The 27,397-nt window shown below is 39.0% G+C and overlaps 1 protein-coding gene and 1 long non-coding RNA gene across 5 annotated transcripts in view; one reads left to right on the top strand and one right to left on the bottom strand.

Moving 5' to 3' along the window:
• Positions 1–27,397, top strand: part of LOC134867715 (inactive dipeptidyl peptidase 10-like) — a 679,335-nt gene that overhangs the window by 195,435 nt on the left and 456,503 nt on the right. The window lies entirely within an intron of this gene.
• On the bottom strand, positions 16,184–19,712 carry LOC134867719 (uncharacterized). The gene is made up of 5 exons (XR_010166174.1): positions 19,402–19,712; positions 17,986–18,157; positions 16,806–16,967; positions 16,613–16,702; positions 16,184–16,518 (listed from the first exon to the last, which is right to left on the bottom strand). It is a non-coding gene; the product is annotated as an uncharacterized LOC134867719 (long non-coding RNA).

The following is a 27,397-nucleotide window of genomic DNA, read 5'->3' on the forward strand; positions in this document are numbered from 1 at the left end:
GCTTTTCTACAATGTTGAAACATCCACAACAAATCAGTTGTATATTGAAATAGCATTTTATAACTTCAGGGACCTTACTTAACATCAGTGCCTCATGGGAGGTTAATTTGAACCACTGGCTCACTTTGCCCCAAAACACTGTCTAGTTTAGTCTTTCATGCTAATCTTTAGCTAAATGATTCACATGGTTTTACAGCTTGCTAAATAACCAACACATATGAAACATACACTGCCCGGTCAAAAAAAAGGTCACAAGCCTGTGGGGGCAGTGCTATGATCTGGGGTTGCTGCAGTTGGTCTGGTCTAGGTTCAGCAACGTATTGCCAAAGAATGAGGTCAGCTGACTACCTGAATATACTGAATGACCAGGTTATTCCATCAATGGATTTGTTCTTCCCTGATGGCACGGGCATGGTTCAAGATGACAATGCCAGGATCCATCGGGCTCAAATTGTGAAAGAGTGGTTCAGGGAGCATGAGACATCATTTTCACACATGGATTGGCCCCCACAGAGTCCAGACCTGAACCCGATTGAGAATCTTTGGGATGTGCTGGAGAAGACTTTGCGCAGTGGTCCGATTCTCCCGTCATCAATACAAGATCTTGGCGAAAAATGAATGCAAGACAGAAATAAATGTTGTGACATTGCAGAAGCTTGTGGAAACGATGCCACAGCGAATGCGTGCCGTAATCAAAGCTAAAGGCGGTCCAACGAATATTAGAGTGTGTGACCTTTTTTTGTGGCCGGGCAGTGTATAATTAGACCTGGATAAATGTTCTTTGGCAACAAAACATGGATTATTGTGGAACAAACACATTTACATTGTGCTTCTCTATCACAGCCAAATAGAAATGAACTTATGATCACATGACAACAAATGCACAGTTTGCTAGATAAAGGGGATGGGGTCAACTTACCCACTGGCCCATCTTACCCCACTCTCCCCTACACATGGCTGTAGCACTAAAGACTGGCTCTAGCTAACCTGACAACACAACATGGTAATTTTTTAATAAATGTAACTTGCTTAAAATGTTGTGCAGAAATGAAATAAGACTATGTTTGTAGTAATATATACCAACCGAGAATGCAACCACAGGCCTGGAACCTGGAGGACTGAAGTAGATGTGGCTGTCCTGCTCACATTTGGCTTCCCAACTAAGTCACATGGTGTATTGGTCACATGAAAGATCTTTATTACAAATCTAACTAAATGAAAGATAATGTCCTGATGAGGACCGAACAATTACAGTCAAAGGGAAACACATTTTTACTCTGGTTACGGTTCAATACACGTGGTTTAAGATGTACGTTGAAAACATCTTTTCAAACTAAAATATTTGAGATGTGTGCTGGTTTTGTTGGCCCTTTTTATTGTTTTGTTGGGCATTCAGGGAAAATTGTCCAGTCAGGAAATTGTAGTTCTGATTATTCAGATATTATCTTGTACCTTGTCGCGCCCATTTTTCGAAAGTATTAGTTTGTATCCGTCCTATGATTTGGATCCAAACCAAAGTGGATTGCATTTTTCCTTTGTCAATTTCACACCCTCACATCCAGTTTTATTAAATTCTGTGCAATCATCGTTACTTAAAGTTTGTAAAGAGAAACAAAACAACAACATAACCTCCTTTGCTAAAATAAAAGGCAACAAAACTCTAAAGCTATATTTTGGCATGCTTTTACCTTTAGAAGAAATGGTTGTTTGATTTAGCGACGTGAATTAACCGACAAAATACATTTCCCTCATATGTAATGACAATGCAGTTTAGTTATATGTGAACATTGTTGGGAGCCTAGGCAGCTTTTATAAAATATTCTGGATGAAAAAGCTCCCATATTCACCCAGCCTCTTTTAAGCCTTCTGTATCTCAGACTTTTTTCTCCATCTTCCATTAAGCTCCTGTCAGCACATCCTATTTTTGAGGTTCCTCACATGTGCATTATCACTCTTCTGAGCAGTGAGGGTTTCTGATTAAAAGGAGATATTATTTTCCCTGTGCGCCTGCTCATTGTGTGTGAGTTTAAACAGAGACAATGCTGAAAACAGACATGAACACTGCCATTAGTGCATCGCATGTCCGGTGAGTCAGCGCTGATATCAAAAGTCTTCATTCTGTACACTGAAAAAACTGAAACGTTGATTTTAATCAAATATTTTATGTCAGCACTATAAAAATATTAAGTTCAAAATTAAAAATATTAGGTTGAAATTAAAAATGGAATGAGTTCAAGATGATGCCCAGGTCGAGGACCTCAGGGGATGGAGAGGTGGTGCAGCTGTCAACACTGAGGAACAGATCCTCACCCTTCCCAAGCAGTTCCTTGGGGCACAATCATGATCTGAGTTATATTGCTGTTGAGTAGATTGATTGTGACCCAGGTTTTTATTTGAAGAAAGCAATTGTGACTTGTCTCGTGAAGAGGGCGAAGGTGGGCAGAAGGTTTTGTGCTGATGTAGAATTGGGGCCATCGGCATATGAGTGGATGATAGCATTTCAAAATGCACAAGTATGTATATTGTAAAGAGAAGGGGACTGAGCACCGAGCCTTGGGAGCCACCACGTTTAGAGGCTTAGGAAGAGCTACATCGAGCAATTATGTGCCATTTGTTGACATAATACATTTAACTAAAGTCAATGTTCAGTTTGTTCAGTGTAGCTTTGATCTTATATGCTTTATTCTTTGCATGAAAAAAGAAAAGTGGATGAATAGCTTTCAAAATAGAACACTGTAATGTCCCACAAACAGAGGGCTGTCAGAGTGCATGGCAGTATATGATGTTATTGCTCATTAAAAAAGGCAATATACTATAGCAATAAAGTGTAAAATGAGTTGTCTGTGTCAAACTTTTCTGGAAAAGGCTGTTCTTGTGCTCTGTGTGTTTCAGTAAGAGACAGAAAATGAGAATATATGACAGCTGAAACAAAATAGTTTTCCTACATTGAATTCCCGCTCACAGAAAATGAGACCATCAGCGTCAATCCCCGAAAAATCCAAACGATGGGAGGAGAGGCACACTCTGCAGATTCCTCTATAAACATGTTGTTTTCTGTATGCTGTTGAACCTTGTGATACACTGCCGCACAGATAAGGTACAAGGACACACAGAGACACTTCACAGGTGCTATCAGTCTAACTGCACAACAGTGACTGTTAAACCATATAACACACACTTTTCTGACCTAAGAGGGAAGGTGGGGAGATAAATGCCAGTGTGTTGGATTTAGGGGTAATATAATACTCATGACTAATTATTTTTTCTCTTAGTTTAAAATGAATGGGTTATCCAATTCCATTTTGTCCAATCAGTTCTTACTCTTTTGCTTCCTATACAGACTGTATACCTGCATTCAACCATTCACATAGACTACAATTGGTTGCCTACAGATTCTGGTTTCATTTACAAATAGAATGTCTCAGGAATGAGTCCTAACACCCGGAAAAAGGGGAGACTTGTACCAGTTCTGGCACCAAACTTACAGAAGAAAACTTTTTTTGAACATGTTGGTGGTTAGACACCTGAAGGTCCGTGGTTAACACAATCTGGACACATTTTGTCCTATGACATAAATACATAAGTACATACCCTACTGGTGAATGTCTGAAGCTTCTTTGTGTCATAAAATGGTGCTTGCTGACAAGTGTCTAAATAAGACTACTTAACATCATCATATCAGACATTAGCCACCTTTAGCTTAGTGTTTAAGTGAAGTCCAGCGACAGTGAGGTAGTCTGTTTATACCATTATGTAAGCTTTTTGATTATGATGTTGCATTTACGTTTCAAAAATCATACATTGGTAATAATACGTGGAGGTTTTCCTGCTGAAGAAAACGTATGTGTTTGCCACATATCTTTTACCCGCAACATTTTGAAATCCATTGCTTTTTGTTGAGCCCTTGTAATGCTAACTTCCAGGTCTGCCCACAAAATACTTAATCAATGCACCACTCTATCTTTATCTGGTATAAAGTAGATCTTCTTTTAGAAGCACTTTAATTCTGGACAGGTTATCTTCAATCGTAGTTTCTGGTATTGTTTTTTTTCCCATATGCCCCACCAATTTTTATCTGCATCTTATTTGACCTTCTTATATTCATACAGTATCAAAGGCCCATAAGACCCCCCCCAGCATTCTCTCTCATAAGACCTTTGCTCGTGTGGGGGGAACTATACTGGGAACTACACAAGGTCCCCTCACTGCATGTGCAGAGAAGAGGTATCATCCACCAAGATAAAAACGCCAGTGTGGTTGTACGGTGTGGTTGTACGGTGTGGTTGTACGGTGGGGGTGCAAAGCATTTAATTAGATCAGCTTTAACAAATAGAGGTTTTCATTTTTTAAATTATTTTCTGGCACTTATATTCTCTGAGCCAAATCAGACCTTCATTAAAATGTAATAGAAAAGAGAAAGAAACTCATCAAGCAAGCGCAACCTTAAAGTCTTTATGGGACTGCTGTTTATTTCTGTACCAGCGCTAATAAGATTATGTATGTCTGCCAGAGAAATTAAGTAAATGTTAAAGTTTAGAGGAACAAATAACATTTTCCAAATATAAAAATGCAGAAGTACGCAGAGAATGTTATAACTGACCAAGTGCAGCACATTTAGCACAGCCCACAAACAAACTGATCAGGGCCAGCCAAAAGTCTGACAAAAACACTATGTTGCCATGGTAATAAGATAGGGTATGTCTGCCAGTGAAATTAAGTAATTGTTAAAGGCCATTCACTGGCATCCTAATGAAGGAAGGTATTGATTGGCTCGCACCTGCCTGCCGAGGATAGACAGTGATGAATGGGAGGGAGGTGAAGAGCTGGCAGCAGGTCTGCAGAGGGTTACATCCACCAGTCTCAACACACACACACACACACACTCATTTAACATGAGGGGAGATGGGATTGTACACCAAATCAACAATATGTCCGGATATCTCTCTCTGTGTTTAATGAGAGTTTATTCAATCTGAACTGTTTTGTGTTATTACAAATATAAAAAATCATGAATGTAATTATTGAAGGGAAATGTTTTGTTTTCCTCCAGGTTTGCTATCCTTTTGGCAAGTTGAAAGCTTTAATAGCATTTTGTTTGAAAGACACTCAGGTTCTTTTCCCTTTATTCTTAACACCAGACAAGAAGCAGACAAAAAACAGGATTTAATATCGCAGGTGCATCACAGATCAAAGTGAAATCAGTTTGCATCCCAATGATTTCAGAAGGAAATAAATGACGCTTGGATGAATAAAACAAATGTTGAAATTGCACATATGTTTCGAAAGAAATGTCAGGTTGTTCATAATGGTTTGTAAAAAGATTGTTAATAACATTTTGTTTGTACTTTTTCGCAGTAAAACAAAGGGAACAATTTAGAGTTCCGTCATTTATAGGTTATTATGCTATGATTTTACTGGTCCCTCACATTGGTCTGAATGTGGCCCCTGAAGCAAAATGAGTTTGCTCCCTTGCTTGAAATGTTGACACGCCATCAGAACAAAGCACAGAGCTTCAGGTTCTGTTCTCACACACACTGCAACCCACAGCTGAGGCAGAAATAGTCCCTAATGGCCGCCTTCACAGTGACAACAGATCTTAAACGTCACAATCCATCCACACTCTGCTAGGCATTTACACCAGCTTCAGGTCCCCTAACACACCCTCTGTCAGATGCATCATCATGGGAATGTAACCTCTTCACTGTCACCGAATGGAATGTGTTTGAAAAGAGAGGATCTGCTTTAGTTAATGTCTGAATAGTTTTATCTGCAAGGACATAAGATATTATGTTATTACATTTTTCAAGCTTCCGGAGATAGAAGCTCATTCACCAAATAATCTGGCTTCACCACTCACTACACAGAGACAGACGCTCGAAGAAAGGGTTGATATTGTGTTTTGGAATCTACTATGGTTATAGTTAGAATCTAAATATTTCAGTTGTTTTTGTCTTCTCACTTCAATTCTACATAATTTATGTTTCCTGCCAGAGGTGTGGATTCGAGTTACATGACTTGGACTCGAGTCAGATTCACGTCACCAATTTGATGACTTTGGACTCGACATGACAAAATTACAAAACACTTGCGACTCCACTTGGACACCAATGACTCAAGACTTGACTTGAACCTTCTGACATGAGGTGACTTGATACTTGAATGTATTCAAAAGAAGTTCCTCGCAATATTTATCAAAGCATCAAACCTTAAATTTATGAACCTCGGAAAGTTGACATGTATCATTTAATACGCAAGGTCCCCCATTATTTAGCTATTAACCAATCAGGTTGCAAGACGAAGTCGTGACCATGACGCTGCGTTACCCAGCATCCCAGCACTTTCGAAAAAATGATAGTTAAAGTAGTCGCATTCACGTTTTAAACAAAAAGTTAATGGCAGAATGCCAAACCTGTGGCCCACACATAACAGATGGAGACTCGACAACCTCAAACTTTGTTCGCCATTTGAAACTGCATAAAGAACGGTCAAGTCTACTATAATCTGTTTGTTCAGCTAACGCACACTTTAGCTCAAAAGCTAAATAGCCGTATTATCATATTATTATGTATTATTATCAGCTAAATAGATGCAGGTTTTATATACAGTCTATGGTTAAAACATACTGTTGCATTAAATACACAATGTAATATCTTAGCATTACAGGGGCCAAAACGCTAGGGTAACGTTACGTGGCCGTTCTCCAGAGAAAAGTGATGAATATCCCGCATATGAGATCCAGTTGTTGTGATTTGATCCTGTGCGCTGGAAACGGTATAGCAGGCAATCATAATTGTGTCTATTTTCACTGATGATGGCAGTAGTGTAGCAGCCAGAGAATAGCTGCTTCATTCAGTTTACTACCATAAACTCTGTACTTATTTAAAACCACAGAAGAAGATACGTTCTTCTTCTACTTCTTCTCTTGTCTACTTATAGGCAACAACAACAACATTAGTACTGCTTCGAAGCACACAATATAACATGGAGATGTGACAATGATTAGGTACAACAATAAATACAAATAAAAAACAGATTGAGGGGTCCCATCAACTTTGTATTAACTTAACATCAGGGATCTTATTAATAAATTCCTTCTGAATTAACCCGTCACAGCAGCCTAACCTTACTGTTCCATCTGAAAACAGAAAAAAAAAACATAATTTACCAGCGGAGAGAAAATGGATTCATGACTTGTTTAAGACTCGGTTTTCAAAGTTTAGGACTTTGACTTGACTTGAACTTGCCATCAAATTATAATCAATATTATTTTAGTGTTTTTATTATAAAAAACTTTTTTTACTCACTCTCGTGGCCAGGTAGCCTTCCTGACATGAAGGACTTGACTACACAGTAAGAATTGCACGGATTCACCGTGACTTCACTCAATGGTTTCTGGACTATAGAGCTTTGAATTTCCTGATTTGATTTTCAGTTACACGTAAAAGAGGAGCTGACTACAAAACCTGAAAAACAAATTGGTCTTATAATTGCAACTAACTTTTATGAACTAAAAAAAAGCAAAAGGTTGTGACTACAGTTTAAGTTGTGAGATGAAAACGCTTCATGCTGTACTGAAGAAAATAAAGGAAAATGGAACCAGAAATTACGTTTTGTTCTGTCAGAACTTTACCAAAGTATGGGTTCTTCTTCTGAATGCAGGTATACCATTAAAGACACTTCCACATCCGCTTCACTCTCAGACCTGGAGGTTGCCACCGGGTGTTGATGTTAAAGGTCCCCAATTATGCAAAAATGCACTTTTTTACATCTTTTATACATAAATATGTGTTCCTGGGGTGTAAGTAGACTCACAAAGTGTAACGTTGTTATTTGTATAATACATATAATGTCACTGTTTTAGTGGTAAACACTGAAGAAAGAACAAGCTATGCGTTGTATCAAAAACAATGCGCCACGTGTTTTGTAAGTGATATGATCTGTGTTTACATTAGCAAGCATCCTAACACTCAGAGCTAACGCTGTACTGGAGAGACTGTGTGTAATATAAAGGTCCTGTCCTTGTGGTAAACATCTTATCTTATCTTCAGAGGAGAGATCATGACGCTCCAAAGGGGCGTGGCCAGCAGCAGCTCCAAAGGGGCGTGGCCAGCAGCAGCTCCAAAGGGGCGTGGCCAGCAGCAGCTAGTTCATTTAAAGCTACAGTCACAGAATCAGCACTTCAGGAACAGGGCTGAAATAGAGGGGGATGAGGCATGCTACAATGGGGAATCTGTTTGTATTTTGAGCAAAACACTTCACAGACAATTTATGTATAGATATGGCTCTACAACATATTGTTTAAATATAGTATAATCGGGGACCTTTAAATTAAGGAGGAGTCTGTTGTGGATAGTTCAGCCCACAAAGCATGTGACTCACTGTGACAGCATTGCTTCATTTAGTTTATTTCCTTCGTCTTGAAACAATCTATATTAGCTTTTTGCAACACAGTTATTTGGGGACAGCTTTTTAGCAATAAAGCTAATTGCATTAAAATGTCCAACTGTTTTGTCCAACTTGGCACGATTAGCAGGGAGCAAATCCTCATGTAATCCTCAAAGATGAAAGAGCAGTATGACATCCTATAGTATGTTCATAAAGTCATATGTATGCTCTGTGCTCTCTCACCCTCTGTGGAATCTTCCCTCTGCTCATCAAAGGTCTGTGTGTGGTGCTCCTTCATATGCACCCACTCAAGTCAGTCTTAGTGAAACAACTTCAGACAGAATAACTTTGGCAACACCCAATTAAGGCCTCATATTCATTTATGAAACCTTTATGGGTTTATTATCCAGGTCTGGCAATTTCCAAGTCCATGGAAGTTCATACCAAAATGAACGGGAGCTAATGCTTTGCTATGAAGAAAATAGGTAGTGAGATTAGCAAACCCAATTAGCAGGACGATATATTGCCACTTAGTCTGGTTTCTTGGGAACGCAGTTACAGTGTGAATGTAGGCAAGACACACTTTGCACACATATTTGGTGCCAATATCCCCTCGGGTCATAAGGGCCAATGCATTATGGAGTGACATTCATATCCCATTTATAACCTGCACCACCCTGCCATAGGGCTGTGACATTTCACTTCATTAAGTCCTCAGTACATTTGATGTTCCGTCTCAGAAACAGGGCCAGTGCGGAAAGGACAGCGGTTGAGGATGAATTAAACATGGCCGGTTTAAATATAGGCTTCCTGGGACAAAGGAGGCAGTATAGTAGCTCATTGCCTAACCCCCTCACACCCTCTGACACAATGACTGCTGGTATTTAAATGTTTCAGCAGATTCACACGGCAAACACGCTAATGTCTGACGAAACTCTTTTTTATTATTGTCAACTTGTGAGGTATATTTATTCAAATCTTAAAATAGTTCCCAAAAGATGCACATTTAACTCCCATAAACATTTCTATTAGGGAGAAGCGCACTGCAGCTTTATAAACAATACAAATATGAAAAGAGAACTGTATCACAACCATGGTGGTATAATAAGAACTGGATACAGCGTTGGAGACGGGACCTCGTTCATTCCTATGAGAGCTGCTCATTGGCGCATGCAGACAAATTTCCTGACATTCTCGAGAGCAAAACGTCACAAATTACCCATCTTGCCTGGCTGTCGAGAGCATAGAGCATGCGCAGTTGAGTTTTCCCTTGAACCTCATCCCTTATCTCCAGCTTCGGCTCAGTAGAATGAATGAAGAGAGAAAATAAATCTGGATTCAGCTTTTAGAGCATTTAAGAACTTTAAGGACCTAATGATTTTAATAAGAATCAGAATCCCTTTATTGGTCTCACAGAGGGGACACATTTGTTACAGCAGCAACAGAGCCAAAGACAGCTTTTGTTGTACGTATGAGGGTATACCGGGGGCCATGCTGGTTGTAAAGTCTGATGGCTCTAGGAAGGAAGGACCTGCGGTATCTCTCCGTGAAACCCCGCCGGTGCTGCAGCCTGTCACTGAAGGAGCTACACAGTGCGGTCAAGGTGCAAATAAGGGCTATAAAAGGGTTCATACTGGGCAGTTTATTTAGTTTCAAAAAAATATCCACCGATTTACAAACGTCTCTTTCCTAATGCAAGTCAATGGGAAAAAGTATTTCTGAGTTGGGTGACGTCACAGACTTATACGGAAGTTGTAGTACTGCCGTTTGGCCACTACGGATATTTTCCTCTCAGTCCGGAGCACTTCCTGGGGGCTTGGTCAAAACACATGAAAATGTAGAAACATCTTCTACAATTTCACAACACTTGTGACAAGGCATAAACAAAACTCTGCCACTGGAACCCAGGGGACACTAAAAAGTGATGGACATTGCTGGGGCAGCATTCCATTAATGCTTTGCTTTGCTGCGCTTGTTTTGCCAATAGTGAATGTTTTCTAAATGCTGCAAGTGTTGTCAAGTTTGTGAAGATGTTTCTTTATTTGCATTTGTTTTGTCACATTGGTCTTTTTATATGTGTATCGTTTCTAAAACGGCAGTGCGTTTCTCCCAAGTGTTTTGCACTTTTGTGCCTGTCGGACCACCGTAGTTTAATGATTATTTATTAATATTTGAAGAGCGACAGAAAGATAAATATAACATATTATTTTTATAAAATGTATACAGATATGTCAAATAAATATATTTGTTTCCCTTAACAAAAAAAATCATATAATGGCATCAGCCACTTCCTTTTAATCTAAACTTATGTTCATGTGATGTTTGCTAACATGACTTTTCTCCGACAATGGACCAACCAATGCTGTCATTTGGAGTTCTCTCCAGCTAATGGGTCGGAGCACTGAATTTGATTTTACTCTGGTTGAGTCTCAATCAACTCCTGAGGGAAATGTGTGACTGTTTAGCTTGTGTGTATGCCATTTGGTTCTGAGCATTTGGTGTACAGTTGTTGTTTTTTTTAGATTTCTTGTTGCATGCTGCTGCTGGAAATGACTGATGAGAGCCGTAAGACTCAACTAAAAGTCAGTCTGTCTAAGCAAAGAGCTAAGGAAGCTATTGCTCCAGGAGGGGAACTGCCGAGTTGCTCAATATTTTTCTGTCAGATCATTATTACGAGTTAATTTCACATCACACAAAGTCATCTGACTAATTGCCAATGTTGACATATAGATACGAGCAGTTTTAAGAATAAGAAAGCTTACTCTATTACTCAGTATTCAAATGTAACATAACATATTGTAATACATAGTTTCAAGTATGGCAGAACTTAAAACAAGACAGGTTTTTTTTAGATAGTTAGATATATAGATAGATGGACGGACGGACAGATATACAGATAGATAGATAGATGGATAGATACTGTAGGTATAAACATTATACAATAAAACATATACATACAGTATATAATACGTACAATATACATATGTACAGTAGAAAAGACATATTGCAAAGAATACACAATAATTACACAGAAGTACATACATATAATACACAGAAATAAATACACATACTACGGAAACATATGTACATAGGATAGTGTATAAATGACATGTATTGGGTATACTAACAGCCAGTTTAGACTTAAACAGTGATATTTGATCTTCCAGTGTACATGGTTAACAACATAATGGACTGCAGAATAACCTGGGTCCTATTTCTAATAATGAAAGAGGAGTGTCACTCCCTCTCTTAATGAGTGTATGATTGACCGATGAATAAGGCGCACCATGTCACTGACCAATGTTCTGAGAATCAAATGTGGCAGTCATTGAAGAGGAATGAAAAAGAGGAATCAATGAACTGCAGTTACCCAGGCCCATCTTTCAGAATATACAACATATAGGTTGGAAACAGCACCCTCAGTCATTATTTACTCTGCAGCACATCTCAGGAAGCTTTAAGCACCTCTCAGCCACTTAAGCAAATAAAAGGTAGTGCCTGCTACCAGACACAGCACATACCAATTACAGCGAGTCTGTGAAGCATGCCGATGCCACCTGTCCGTCTCCAGGAAAGTGGCTATTGCATTCCTTGGTTACAATTTAAGTAAAATACACACAACCGGAGTGCACACCGCCTCCAGTCCTCCACTTTAATGCATCTCCAAAAGCACCGGAACAGCAGAGCCATGTGCCGCGGGGGATTTAGAGGTTATACGTAGAGCTTCTCTATTTGTAGTGGAGCTCAGTGAGATTATTTTGATCTCACCAAGGATGAAGGGGTATGTTGATAATGAAACAAACACCACATGTTGACATCATGCTAATTATAAACAAACAAACAAACAAACAAACCGTAGAGACAGCTGGGTCTGAATTAAGCATAATCTGAGGAACACGAGGTACACTGAGAAGATGAGCTGCTGTTCATTTAGCACTTCCGTCTCACAGTTTTAAATGTGTTATTTCCTGTTCGAATTATATTATGTTGGCAGTGGAAAACAAGAATTTAAATTTGTCATTGGCATGGAGTTGAAATGAAAAACCTCCCAACATGCTCTTGGGCTGCAGACTCATGGATGGAATGTTCCATTTCAAGAATCCAGACAACCACACATTCTACTTCACTGCCTGACTACCCCATGGCTGGGGTTTTGCAGATTTAGCAATGATTAGAACAATAAAATACATCAGACACTGTTTATCAGATGAAAAAACAAACACATGGAGATTATGGATTGCTGTGCCTTCATTCTGCCTGACATTGAGTCCATTAGGAGGTGAGTAATGTATGAATTGTTGAGTATTGTAGGGTTCTAAATTCTATAGTAGGACTACGCTAAAAGAACCAGAGAGACTTCTCATCTAAATGTACCGGGTTTATTAATACAATGATATGACAAGTTTGCAAAGGACGCTCTGCAGAGGTCTTCTCCTATTTAACTGCTTCACAGTCCACTTTCCAGTGGTCAGCGTGGTAGGAAGAAGGGCTGTTCTCAAACTTTTCAAATTGTTTTCTACTCTCGTCTTCTCTTATTGGTTAGTAGCAACGGGGCAGGTCTTCGGCACATCTGACTTCGTCATCTTCTTCTGTTGTTTTCTATTGGCTGACGTCAACGGAGGCGTTCCAGGGCACGTTCTGCTTAGCCTCTGATGAAGCCTCCCCTTATGATATCTTATCATACAATTCTTCTGAGGTTTATTTGTTATTAAACACGTGACAGTATTATTGCAGCGTCAATGAATGAGAGGTAGAGGCGGTGTTTAGTATGTAACTCCACGCGTCATTCTCCCTCCACTCATATATACGATATTCTATTAGCTACATGCTATCTGAGGCTAAAAACAACATCCGGTACAACCGGGAGTTCAAAATCCGGTCCGTCGGGAAACAGTGAATTATATCATTTAATGTTCCATTTCAATATATTGATTTATTCTCACAATATAACTCCAAAATATTACCGTACAGGAAGCCATATCTGAGTCCTGTGGTTGCACGATTGGCATCATTCATAACCTTCAGTATGTTTGATTACTTACACTCCCATAATCAGATATTTCTTTTTGAGCTCTCTGTGAGACCAGTGAATGTAATCATACACGTCATACTTTATGTATTTATTTCAACAAGGACCATGCATACAAATGCATTAATCTCAGAAAAGAGAAGAGATGATTTATCCCAGATTTGAGCTAATAGCTCATTCCATTCACAGTCCTTAGGCAGGTACATAACCATCAACAAACACTAAAAACATTGCATAACCTCTATCACACAAACAATTAAAAAACTAAATTTAAGTACAGGTCAATAAACTATTACATAGTACTGTTAAAATATAATATTACAATACATTTAAAATTGAAGAAGTCAGATTAGAGTTGGCATCAATGTGTTTGCACAATGAGAGAAATAGTGAAAGTCTGTGCAGGTTTTAAGCTCAGATGGAAGAATATTCTGTAAAAGAAAATGCCGATTGTTCAAACGCAGTGAGCCTCTGGGGGGGGGGCTCTGCGCCTCGTCCTGTAAAATTAGTCTGTATATATTGAATTGTTGAAGTTTACTTGTTTGGATGAACACCTTTCAGGATCTGACCTGAACCTGGATTTGCTGTTGATTGAAAGGTCAGAGGAAAACAATGTGAAAATAAAACCCAGCAGCTTGATTTGAACACTTCAACCCATTGCAGTTTAAATCAATAGTTCTGCTGGAATTGCCTTGACTTAAAAAATTGAAGTATATTGACCTCAACTCTTAATTATGTATTGTGAATCCATCCCTCAGAGTTGGGCTGTTGTAGGTTTACATTATGTTGAAATACCGTGCTGTTGTGAGGCGACCTTGTGATATTGGATATGTGGCTGTTGGAGCCTCGGGAGACTTGCAGGTTGGAGGAATAAGTGCTGACTGCAGGAACAGTGCAGCTTCCAGGTGCAGCTGCTCTGATGTGCTTCCTGAGGTGGAGCAGCTCTCACTTTGAGGGACCGGCTTAGTAACATGATTCTCCAGAGAAGCCGCTGTGATGTTCCACTGCTTCTTTGCTGACTTTGTTTTAGAGGATGGTGACCATGGGGGAGAACAATGTGATTCCACTGTATTCCACTCAGGGGTTCTCTGTCACACAGTGGGGAAAAGTAACCTATTTAAAGTCAATATTATTATTAAAACATTTCCGTTTTTTCAGTGTACTTTATACTTTAAATCCAATACAATTCATCGGCAAGTGTTGCACTTATTCCACAACATTTATTCAACAGATTTTGTTACAAATACAAAACATTAATCAACCAATACATGATTTTATATTATTAAAGGTTAAGCCACTCAGTAGAAATTCATTTAATTCAAATAAACACACTTACCGAATGCAACATTGAACTGATGAGCACATTAATGCATCAATAAGTATAAAACAAAACCTTAAAATATATGCTGATTAAATTCTGCACAATGACTACTTTTACTTTTGGTACTTTAAGTAGATTTTAATGCTAATACTTTTGTACTTTTGCTTGAGTAAGATTTTGAAAGCAGGACTTTTACTGTAACAAGAGTATTCCTACACTCTGGTATTTCTACTTTAAGTACAAGATCTGAGTACTTCTACACTAACATATTTCATGTCAGTTCAACTTGCAACCTGCTGCCTTGAAAAAGCTAATTAAGTCAACTTGAAGAAAATCGTTGTTTTAACTCATTAATGCAAGTTAATGAAGTTGATATGACTAAAAGGTTCTAGTTGCGTTAACATTGTTTTTTAAGTTGTGTAAGTTCATTTAACTTTATACTCAGAGTTGAAACAAAGAGCAATCTTCCATTATCAGTGCAAGAAAACATTGTTTACCTAGTCAAACAAACTCACATTTCAATATTATTATAACTCACACTTTCAAGTTCTGCATATATATATATATATATATATACACATACACATATATATACATACATATATATAAATATATATATACACACACACATATAAATATATATATGTGTGTATATAAATATATATATATATATATATATATATATACTCGTCATTGCAAGTTAAGAAGATTTTGAGATAAAATTAGCTTGAACTACATTCTATTAGTTATATTGACTTCTAATTTCAAGTTTATTTAAATTAATAATAATTATTGCAGTGCATTTGTTCAGATATAGAACATTTATTTAAAACACATATGTTATACTTCAACTTAAACAAGGCGTGTGACCATGCCTTCACAACAAGAATGGTCTATACCATTAGATTATCCAAAACAATACAATATGGTTTCAGATACAACATCAACACAATTGAGTGTTCACACATTGGTTTTATAGTTTTGATGAAGAAAGAGAAATGGTGAAACCATACAATAAACTTTCATGACTAGATAGAAGATTCTTTTAAAGCTATTTTAAAACAAGAGTTTGGGTTCTTTAGGAAAGTTATTGTCTCCAAAACTATATAATGTTAGACAATGAAACCTTCAGTTCCGGAAAGCATAATGGTTTACCACCTCTTTGTCCTCTTTCCTTTTTTATTGGCCTGCTTTGACCATACCTGACTTGAGTTCTACAAAGTAATTACTGAATACACAAACTGTTTGTTAAGAACAATGCAGGAGACCTCAAACTGTTCCATCTCAATAAGGGCTTGAAATGTGCATTAACATGTTAAGGATCCAAGAAGCTGTGTTCATATGTGACCTGCACTGTACAAATTAAATAGCTGAAAACAAGAACAATGTGTAGACCTAACAACAGTTCAAACCAGAAACTCCCTTCTTTCCAAGCTATGACACAGTCATTTGTTTAAAGCCGATATCTCAGCAGTTTATTTCTCAGTCCATTGATCCTTACTTAGCACTGGTCCGGTTTGATGCTCATGATGACCTTTTGAAGGAATCAAAAGAGTTTCTCAGATTGCGGGGGTACTCGAGGTTGAGGCAGTAGATTGCCCCAATTAACATGGCAAAGCCTGTGGGCACATCTCGGAAATCATGTAGAAAGGTTTTTTCCTCTACCACCACAGCCACATTGAACACTTCCAGAGGAAAAGAGTCAAAGCAGAGAGCCTTCGTGTCCAATCGACAGTCCAACGTGCATTCCTTTCATGATCACATTGAGGGTTTCTCCAAGAACCTAATGAAATAGAGACACACATCTTAATTGACTATTCAAAATGTTTGTTTTGAACGTAATATTATTATTTAAACATTTCAATATAGTGACTTGCATCACACATCCTGATTATGGTAGAGGAATCCTCTGAAAGAAATGTTGAAAGACCAAGTAGGGCCGCTGTTCTTCTGTTCTGGTTTGTGTCCTCCAGGGGAAAAAAAAGACAAGGATAGGTAAATATGATACCCAAGCCAGAATCCTTATCTTTGTGCACATTATTGGTAATAGTTTCTCTGTAAAATACTAGCCTCTTTCTTAAGACACTGCAGAACACCATTCAGGGCCAACCTTCTTCCAGATGCTGCAGCACGTTTAAAAGCCTCTACCAGAGTTGGAACCATGTCATCTACTCCATCCAGGACAGATTTCAGCAGGTCTTTGGTGACAACTCTGCTGAACTCGGCACATAGCTTAAACAGACATAAGAAACAAACAGAGAGAAAATAAGAGCACCATGTAACAGCTGTAGCAATTGAAACTCATTACTATAACTGCAAGAAATAGTACATGATTTATGTTGTTGAAGTATTAATATCCTATAGCTCAGTAAAAGTCCTCCATTATTATCAAATTATAGTATATTATAGTTTACTCTAGTGTTGTCACGATACCAACATTTTTTGTTTCGATACCAATACCAAGTCAAGAATTGCGATTTCGACACTTTTCTTAAAAAAGGGGAAACTTCTTAAAAGTCATTATTATGCTTGATTTCAAACCTGGAAAAAAACAAACTACTTATAGTAGATGAACTATATTATTCAAAAGTATAGATTAGGGTTAGGGTTAGGGTTGTTAAATATGAAACGCAAAGTGTGTGCAAAGCCATAAAACCGTGAGTCTCCGCGCAGCAGTATAGCTAATGGCAATTTAAGCTATCAAACCAGCTACTTTAATGTCAATGGAAAACTAAATGTGGAAGTGGATGAAGAACTTTAGTAGCTCAATAATTAAAATTAAATATCAACAGTTTAAAACAGACACATGAGCTTACACTTTTATAATTTTAGCTTTCTATCATAACATATAACTAAGCACAATGTACACAGTTAACTATTATCTTTATGTCACCAACCACAGTTAACTGGCAAATAATTAAAGGTTTTAAGGTCTGTTTAAGGTTTGTATTTTAACTCATAATTTGCTAAGGCAAATTTAGTCAATGTGACAAAATGTCCAAGTTATAAAGACAATGAATACATGTAAGTTTAACTTTCTAAAACTAGAAATGCAGAGTACAAAATCCAAAACTTGTCAGAGGTCTTTGAATTAAAGAGACAATGTTACTTGACATAACTAAACGAGGCTGTGATGTTTTACAGTGTACTTTTGCTCAAGTACAACATCTGAGTACTTCTCTCTCCCCTGGTATTTTTGCACTGTATAATTTCAGTATAGTATAAATATTTCTTGCAACTCTGCACTCACACAAAATTCCATGTTACTTGAGCATATGTACTCAGGTACTGTACTTCTTAGCCTGCAGGTCCAGTGGTGTCAGAGTCAGGACCTGAGTGGCTGCAGTGGATGCTCGTCAGTCAGAGGAGGAGGCTCTTGAAAGCGGCAGCCCGCCTCTTGCACCCGTAAATGATCTGCAGTGCTGATGAAAATGAAGTGTGTCATATTAGCGTGTTGCGTGGGTGGAGGAATTATAACAAGCTTAGTAAACTGTATTAGCGCGTTAGCTGCGATGGACGGGGCTAATGCATTTCCTACATGCAGGACAAGAGTGGCGTGTTGATGTCCCTGCTTGTTTGGAGCACTTCAAATGCACCATGAGTATCACTGAAGCAGCAGTGAACTGTGCTCACACTGAGCAATCCAATCCCACCGGCACATGGTGTACCCCGCCACAACAAGTCAATCAGAACGCTTCTGAACAGCTTGTTAAATAGGGCTCGGTAATTCATTAAATCTGTTTATTGATGATGTCTAAAAGGTTTAATCTATCTCCTAATCGTCTAATCCAATCACAGAATGTTACTCATTTATTTCTGTGGTGGGGAAAACGGAGTCAAAGGCCAGATGGAGTGCAGGGGTCTACTCTGATGTCAGGCTCCTGTCAGCTCACATTGTGTCAGTCACTGTCAGCTCGTTGATTGGAAGAAACAGGCGGAAGATCATTGGACGCTGCTGGTGATGTCAGCTGATACAGACAGGATAGGTGATTTACGTCACAGCAGCATGTAGCGAAGACATTGCACATGAATAAGTAATGTAAGTAAGTATGAAGATATATTAAAAGATATACATATCAGCAGTAGAAAATAAACACAATATGCAAAACAGTAAATATATACATTAGGGGAGGGGGAAATAATCGATACAGCATTGTATCGCGATACTTTGCGTGGAGATATTGTATCGATACACGGACACCAAGTATCGATATTTTATTATATCAATTATTCATATTGCAAATACAAATGAAAGTTTTTGGTAATGATTGCTTTTTCAATCCACTACATGCTACTGAACTTTTTCTAGTGCAGTCATGGCCATGGGTAAGTCAGTGGGATAGGCAGGAGGTTATAATTACAATACTATCGTATCGTGTCTTACGTATCGCAATCGTCATGCTCGTCTATCCTATCAAGCTCACAAAATGTAAACATTTTAATAATTACAGTTTTCAGTTCAATTCAAATTCTCAAGGGACCACCTGAAAACAATATGTACCAATGAGAGACTTGATGATGATAGAAATTGAGAGTAATGACGCTGTGAAGTTTAGAGGATGAGAGTGGTTTCAAGCAATGCTTCAAGATACCATGTAGCCACAGACTCTAAAGTAATTGACCAAGCTACATGGCATAATGCTCCCCTTTGCACATTCCTACTCACCCGATTCCTCCGAGGAATCGTTGTCATCAGATATCCAGTCCTCTGAGCACTTTCAAGTCTTTTCGTCCGTGTTGCCTCAACCATTATGACTCAAAATGTTCAGGGTTTGGTAGTTGGGACCCAAACGCAGTACAGAGACAGGGAGGCGGGTATCAAAGCTCAAACCAAAAGCAAGCTTTATTTAATAAAGCTGATTCCAAAAAAAGGGGGACCAGACCACGTAACCGAAAAAACACAAAACAAGAAAAAGAAACAAGCCCTGGGGGACACGATAAACATGAGCAACACAGGACAGGAACAGGCAGGAAACATGGACGTCAAACTAACAAGTAGCACAGGGGAAGACAGGACTAAATACACAAGGGTGGGGGTGGGGGGGGGGGGGTGAAACACAGTAGGCGGCAGGTGAACACAATCAGACAATCAGGCATGGCATTACCCGATCTGTACCGGAAACACGATCAGATCTGCGCATGTGCACGAATATTGAAGTGTTGTCGTTTTTCAGAAACCTTATCAAACAACTGTTTCAACAACAATATCCAAAAGATAATAAACTGTCGAACTGATTACTTCTTACAACGCTGAATAAATATAGTATTCTTTCATATTTTTTTTGCTCATTTTTGAATGACTTTAACTATTACTTTACTTAAGCTATTTCATTTAACTTGACGCTCCGAGGAAAGGTCGTCTCATTGCTCTTAAAACGCGTTTCCTTGCCTCCTCTCTCGAGTGAGGGAAACATGGATGCAAGTTAATAGCAATGGGACCTACGGACAGTCTTGTTTAATCTGAAGTTATTTGACATGACTTGACCACGTGATGACACGTTCCACTCGTGTTGTGTTCAAGGACCCTGACAGGGGCCAGGAAAAACAGTCACGTTATATTTGATAGCGATCTAAATTTGCGCTGAATTACCTTGAGGTCCGGATAAATGTGAAAATGATCCCACACGATTAAGTGTTTCGTTTTACCAGGTGTTGCCATTAAGCTTATTGAACTCCAGTATATTAATCTCTACATGTCAGCGCGTAAAACACACGTGATGACGTCACCAACAAATCGACCAATTAATTAGTTGGCAACTAATTTGGTCATCGATTTTAATCGACTAAGTCATTTAGTTGTTGCACCCCTAGTTAATAAATGATGAAATAAGCTCCAGATTTTTTTCTTTATTCCACAAATATATAACATACATGGAGATGTACATAAAAATCACATCCGCCTCAGTATGCAGTCCACTCAAATCTACATGTTATTGCTCACATACACATACATACAATACCCTTTTCCTTCCAAGTCTTGGCAAATTATACATAAATACAGACCTTTATTTAAATTTCCCTGGGTAGTTGGTACAGACAGATATGCTTACAAATCTGAAACAGGCTCTAGTTAAGAAATTAATATTACAGGAATTAGCTCCATAGTTAAGACTTTCTTCACTAAAACAAGAGAGCAAGTATTTAATTAAGAAAATTGCCGTAAATTGACTTAAAATACCAGCATGATGGGCAGTAGTGGCGTATTTGCACATGCGTAGAACCGATCGGGTTTCCATTACGGATCGGGTAGTGACAAGGCACAGGAGGGAAACTCAGGACAGGAAGTAAGATTAGAAAAGATACCAAGAGGTGATACATTTCAAAATAAAACATTAAACTTTAAACACAAAACTAAGTTCATAACAAAAACATAAAGTTATTGAGCTTATTAAAGGCAAACCACCATTCAGTAAGTGATCTGGGGCTCTAAATGATTCGTGTTCAACCTCTTGGAACCTTTTCTCTGGCTTGATTCTCCACCTCAGTGAACTTCCCACTCACATTGTAAACTATGGTCCCATTGTAGAGTAAAATAAATGATGAAGCAGGATATACTTTGGGTATATGAGTACCTTTTGATTGACAGTCTGTGTGCTCAGTGACTTTAATTAAATGTATGTCAACAGATACCACACCATTGTATAAGGTTTGTTGATTAATATTAAGTTGAACCTAATGTTTTTATATTATTGCTTTTAACTAACCAAATACAATTATCTGTCATTTTTGCCATAATACAGTTATTTAAGTCAAGGTTTCATGAAAGAGAAAGATGCACAGAAATTCTTCAAAATGAATTCACTTTTTCCCTGCTCTACAAAGTCTAAAATAGAAATTCATGAAGGTCGCTCCATCAGCTCTGCGGATTCTTTTGGTAGAATATTTAGCTCTTGCCTGATTCAAGTCAGAAGTGATTTGGAGTGCGGCCCCCCCACAGCCACATCAGTGTGTTGAAATATTCAGAGCCATGTTTGACTAGTGCTCCTTTCGGGTGCGTTCAAGTCAGGTCCAATCAAAATGAAAGTGTTCTTCCTTATTAACAATAATAACAATAATAACAATAATAATAACAATAATAACAATAATAATAATAATGATAATACGTGTGATTTATATCACGCTTCTCCTGGTGCTCAGAGTGCTTTACAAGTGAGTAAAGACACATAACAACATAAGTAAAAAGTGCTAAGCTAGGTGGAACAGGGGGGAGGGGTCAGAGGAGTTTAGGAGGTGAAGGCAAGAGTGAAAAGGTGAGATTTCAGGGCTTTTTTGTTTGACTGTGAGAGTTTTGGCAGATTGGATGTGATTGGGGAGGGAGTTCCAGAGTGAGGGGGAGGCTGCAGCGAAGGCCCTGTCTCCCCAGGTCCGGAGCTCGGTTCTGATAACAGGTGAGGGTGTCTCGTTGGATGACGTCACAGAGGTAAGGGGGGGCTAGGTTGTTGATAGGGGTTTCACAACTAGCGATTTTTACTAGTCAACAAGTTTAGATCTTAAGTAATCAGTTCACGTCAGTGTGTCCTGCTCACTCCTGCTGCCACTTTCATAATCAGCAGCACTTGGTGACAGGAAGTGTGAATGCTTATTAGCCCGCTAAGGGGCAGTGTTTGGGAGAGCACCGGGAATTCACAACAAGTCGTTACATCATAAAGACACACAGAAAGGTTTGTTTTTTTTAAAGGAAAACTATTTTGTATTGCACACAGTTACAATAAATGCTGTAACAAAGCATTTTAATTTCAGTTACATCCTGTTGTGGCTGATTAAATAAAAAACTGTAACTGGATTGACCAATACTACAGCAACAACTCCGTTAAAAACATAAATCCAACAACTTTAGCATTAGTGCTAGTGCTAGCAGTCAGCAGCGTGTGTTTCATCTTTAGATGGATGAGCATAGCAGAGGTATTCTTGTTCTACTTCAGGCGGTGTTACCTTTTTTACTGCTGGTATCTAAGCTCCGAAACCGTAGCTTCGAAGCTCGCCGGTACACTCTGATTCGGTTTGTTGTCAGCCGGCTGTCCAGACACTTTAAATCACCGGGAAAGATGAAAGGGGCGCTCAGATGCCGTTGGAAAACCTCTGTTGAGTACTGCTCTTTACAGTAAACAGTAAACAGACACACATAAAACCTAACCTAGACACTGAGACCACTTCTCTATCCTTTTCTCCCTCTTCTCATGCACACGCACTTCACCTTGGCCATCACTTTCCATACAATCCAACTCTAAATCACAGAACCCCTTGCGGCTGCTTTTCTTAAAGGAGCAGGACAGGCGCACAGGTCGGCATCCTCTCCCGTTGTTGCCTCTATTTTGTTCACAACTAGTTGACTATTGCCTACAGCGCCGACTAGTGGTAAAGGTAGTTGACTAGTCGATTAGTTGGTGAAACCCCTAGTTGTTGAGGGCTTTGTTAGTCAACAGTAATATTTTAAAGTCAATGCTGTGTTTGATGGGGAGCCAGTGGAGGTCTTCGAGGATTGGGGTTGATATGGTAGGAGCTTTGAGTGGAGGTGAGCATGCTTCCTTGGCCAATGCTACACCGTTTGACCACATTTTATAAATATGTGGCCAGTAGTTTTTGACATAGTCTTGCTGAAAATAACTCAAACCACCCCAAAAAAAACCTCCTTGGCTTCAAATTATAGTTCCACTATCTACTCAATCTGCTATCCTGGAAGACGAAATTGAATATCTCTGCAAAAGATCATGTCAAATAATTCTTTTTCTCAGCTCTTCCGGGGCGAGTAGGAACATTCTTCTGTGATTTTGACTGTTCTACCGTACTGCAATAATAACGTGTCTTAATATTTGTCCTCGTTTGATGTTGCAAATGAAGACGCAAGAACATTTTCATACTTGATCTGACAATATTGTATTGTCGTATAGTAATGGTTTGATATCTAGTTGTATGGTGCGGACACAAGGCTGTCAACATCTGTATCTGTGTACTAGTACTGCAAGTGCTGACAAAGTGTTTCTGATCCTGCCTTTTGTTCATCAACAAGAACCTGAGTGTCTAAGCAATGAACAACCAATGCCATTTCAACAGCTTTAGCCCAAGCAGCGGCTGGCACTGAACACTCACACTTCAGCACATGCTGCCATGCTCCCAGTCAGCCTTTGCAGGGCCCTGCACTGTTCTATCTTTAACACGTTGGCTTTGAGCTTGACCAGCTGTGACATTTGGTGAAACCTCAGGGAGTGCAGAAACAGCATTCAAGCATTACGCAACCTCCGCTAAATGATTCAGTGTGTGCTATGCATATTACATTGTGCCCCGAGTTCCCACTTGGCCGTCAGACTCTGCACTCCATTGGCTGTGTGAATCCTCATCTGCCAGTGGAAGGTCGCTCAGTTAGCCTGAAAATTCATCATCGATGAACCTGCCATACTCTACATACTGTGAAGTATCTGATGGCTATACATTTATGTTATTTCCTTGTTTACAGCTCCAAAGCAGGATTTAGAATCGGAGACAGAATATGAGCAACTGTTTTACAAAGAAATGCACAGGCCTGAATCCCCAAAAGTCTGGTCCCTTAGAGCAAAACGCATTGCGAATTGTCTTTTGAGGCTTACATATTTTCCCCTTGGTAACATTTGTTTTTTCACAAATATGTTTCTGGGGACGTTATGGATTGGTGGCTCAAACAAACACAGGACTTTCCCCCAGAGGAGTGCTGTTTCTGAACCAGACCAAAGAAATGTGTTTTCTTTTTTTTTTCTTTCAATTTACCTGAACCATGTGTTGAAACTGTCTGCAATCTGCTCAGGGTTGAATAAACCGGACAAACCACTTTGTTTACAGGTCGGGTTTACAAAGATAAACCTTGAAGAAGACATACTTTATGAATCCCAAAGGGGAAATGAAAGGGTTTCTCTCGTGTTATTTTACCTTACACATATAGTGGATACACACATGATCACATGCACAAACAGGACCACATGCATTAGTGGTGAGGTGTCAGAGTGAAGGAGCTGCCGGGCGTCTGGCACCCAGGAGCAGTTGGCACCTCTCCAGCTATACTCCATATTTTGGTCCGATTGGTGACCCTTCAGTTCCTGGGCCAAGTCCCTACAAAGGCTGAGTCACTGCCGCCTAAAGAAGACGATGTCACCCAGAGGTACAGATGTATGTGCTGCACAGAATCTTCTAGTTCTTCACTATCTTGAGTAGGACTCATTTGCTATGAATTCTCAGCACATTTTGAAATGTTCTTAAACCAAATTCATACTGCTCAGCTCATCCTGGCAGTTTTCCAACAGCTACACACTTCCAGCAGATCCCTGTGTCACCCTTCTCATTTCCTACACCACACCATTGAGACTACAGGTGAGAGAGATGGTTTCTTTCTTTTTGTCAGTGGTGCTCCTGCTCGGCAGCTTTCACTGATTGTTACCATGGAAACATGGCTCTTAGCCCTTGGTTATGGTAGCTCACTTTTTAAGCTAAAAAGAAGTGCGTCTTTTTTTGTGTAGCAGTCAAACCTGCATTAGATCAATGTAATAGCACACTTACGCCCCATCCAAAAGCTATGGAGCTGGTTCCTATGACATCAGTCAAAGTCCTCTGCTATGAAATGAGAGATACAGTATGTATCTTTTTTTGTAATACTATTTACAAGTATTTAGTTCAGTGTTGCTGCCCCCATCATGTGGAATGCACTTCCTGCAGAGAAAGGACATATTCAAGTCATTAAAAACAACCTGTTCACCATGGCCTTTGACCCCTAACCCATCACAGACCCCTGCTTCCACTCCCACTGCTATTTTTTTATTTGTTTTGCTATTTTATTATTTGCCTTACTTGTTTGTTTTTTGTTTGTTTGTTTTTAGTCTGTGGCCTTGGGTCCCTTGAAAGGCGCTGTAAAAATGTGATCTATTATCGTTATTATTATTATTATTATTATTATTTATTAAAATCACAAGCAGTTAAGTGCTGCACTAAGACCATGGAAGGCTTTAGCTCAGCTGGTGATGTAGGTCTTCTCAAAGGTGTAGGATGTGGTTAAGATCACAGAACCGTACACAGGAATAAGTCCCCAAACTGGAATTTCCACATACCTATGTCCAAATGAATCTAAAATCTTCAAATAATTGCCCAAATACTTATAGAGATGGTACAAAGAACTTCAGGCAAGTGTAATTTTAAACGTGGCTGATATCTGCTGCGCCATTATCCTTTCCTCACAATCAAATGTAGACCCAGGATTTAGAAATGTGGCGTGTGATTATGGGCGGCTATAGTTAGCACTGAATGCTGTTTGTGGCTGATGGCTGCCTGCAGTCAGTGGGCACAATTCATCTTTTATTTCCTGACAGTTATGTGAGCAGCAGGCTCTTGACCTGGAAACTTAGAACCCAAATAAATCCAGAGTTTTCAAAAGGAAATTCACAATGTGTCTCGTGGCTTGCTGAGTTCAACCACTGGAAGGAGGACATCGTTACCCCCACCTCATTTCTTTCTTCGCGGAGTCCTGAGTATGGCTGTTTACCAGTTGGGAATAAATTCTCATACAGGTGAAGAATTTCAGGGATTATAAGTATATACGGACTCTCTTTTATTTTTAAGGCACACACTTTCTTTCCTATATCCTGATGACGTGCTATGAGCCATCACGTTTTGGAATGATTATTTCCTAAGCCTACCAAATACATCGATGTGACACTGACAAAATACAAATACTTCATGGAAAAACAAGCCCCCTGACTGGGGTGATGATAGGTTAGACCCCACCCACTACCAGGCCCCTGAGAGGACCTGACACATAAAACAGGGTTGAAACACACCCTTTATTGCCATGTCATCAGAGCTGTGACACAGTATGCCAGACCCAAACATAGAGAGGGAACATTGGATGTAAAGTGAAGCATTAAAGCAAAGTGGCCCATGATGGACGTTAGAGGCGGTCAGGATGGATGTGACAGTCATGGAGATGTTAGACAAGAGATGGTGATGTTACGTTGTCGGGGGCAACAGAGGATGATTCTGGACAGAATCCTGAGGGCATTATTCCTCGTAAGAAAAGCACACGGTCTGAACATGAATCATATGACAGGTACTGAATACACAGGCTTTCTTAAATCATTCCTACATGCCACTTAAAGTGGCGATGCTTCAGCTTTGAGTGCCGCTGGATTTAATGAAAGCAGTTGGTGGGGCTCGCTTTGGCTGCTCCTGAAATGTTGCATTTTGGTTAGTGGAATCTTTTCAAGGAGATTAGCCAAAGACTTTGTAATATAACAAATATATAATCACTGAAAAACTGAAACTGACTTTAATTAAATGTATAAGTTCCACAGATTTCACTTTGGTGTATTAGGTTAGTTCAAAGAAATAGTACTAAGTTTAAATAATATTAGGTTCAACTTCATATTTTTGCTTTGAGCTAACCTAATACAGTTATTTGAAATATGTTGACATAAACCATTATAGTCAATTTTTCAGTTTTTTTTTCAGTGATTATTGATTTGCTTTCATCATAGGCTCAATAAACCCCACTTGTCCATGGATAAACAGTTAAAAGACATCATTTATTGTGTATTAATTTAAGAATGAATCTTTTTTTATTTATTTCTTCGGAGGCTACAATGCTGCTCTGCATGTTTCATTATGGTGTACCTCTAAACAAGGATACACACACTTGAGAGGAAGAGATG

The sequence above is a fragment of the Eleginops maclovinus genome, chromosome 7, assembly GCF_036324505.1.
Source record: "Eleginops maclovinus isolate JMC-PN-2008 ecotype Puerto Natales chromosome 7, JC_Emac_rtc_rv5, whole genome shotgun sequence".
Lineage (NCBI taxonomy): Eukaryota > Metazoa > Chordata > Actinopteri > Perciformes > Eleginopidae > Eleginops > Eleginops maclovinus.